We start from the raw sequence: 567 nt of genomic DNA, 5'->3' as shown, positions 1-567 counted from the left end.
TAAGAGAGAGAAGCTCAATGTCTGAAACCAGATTTCTGAGTGGAACAAGAGGAACAGCTGAGGTTAAAGTGACCTGTGACCTGCAGTTACCTGCTCAGACAGGAGCTGCTTGTGAGCTGGTGTTTGGTGCTGAATCTCTCACATCAACAGATGAGTTAGTTTTCTCTGTGTGTCTGTGGCTGGATGGTCCAGTTTCACATGTGCTGGTGTCGGTGTTGTTCGTCCAGAGGCCGTGAGGGCGGCAGCTGACAGTGACTTTAATGAAGAGCGGCTGCAGATGAAGGGAGGAGAGAGCGAGGCAGCAGCTCGTACAGAGAGAGGCTGGTTGTCTGCCGCCCTTCAGTCAGCCTCACTCTGTCTCAGTCACGCCAGCGAGGGGCGGTGTGTGTTGGTGCGGTGTCACCTTTCACCCCCCCCCAGGTCGTCCACGCTATAAAAAGAACCCAGGCCCCAGCGAGAATTGAACTCGCGACCCCTGGTTTACAAGACCAGTGCTCTAACCACTGAGCTATGAGGCCTCACCTGTTCATGCAGGTGAATCTTTGACCTTTCAAATGTTGACAGCGG

At 53.6% G+C, this 567-nt stretch overlaps 1 non-coding gene across 1 annotated transcript; it reads right to left on the bottom strand.

The window, feature by feature from the left end:
* Nucleotides 1-445: 445 nt before the first annotated feature.
* trnat-ugu (transfer RNA threonine (anticodon UGU)) lies at nucleotides 446-518 on the bottom strand. The gene has a single exon. It is a non-coding gene; the product is annotated as a tRNA-Thr (tRNA).
* Between the last annotated feature and the right edge of the window lie 49 nt (nucleotides 519-567).

Source organism: Seriola lalandi, unplaced genomic scaffold, assembly GCF_002814215.2.
Source record: "Seriola lalandi dorsalis isolate HSWRI2012SDOR001 ecotype SW California unplaced genomic scaffold, Sedor1 jcf7180001992187, whole genome shotgun sequence".
NCBI classification, from domain to species: domain Eukaryota; kingdom Metazoa; phylum Chordata; class Actinopteri; order Carangiformes; family Carangidae; genus Seriola; species Seriola lalandi.
This window is presented reverse-complemented; position numbering and strand designations above follow the sequence as displayed.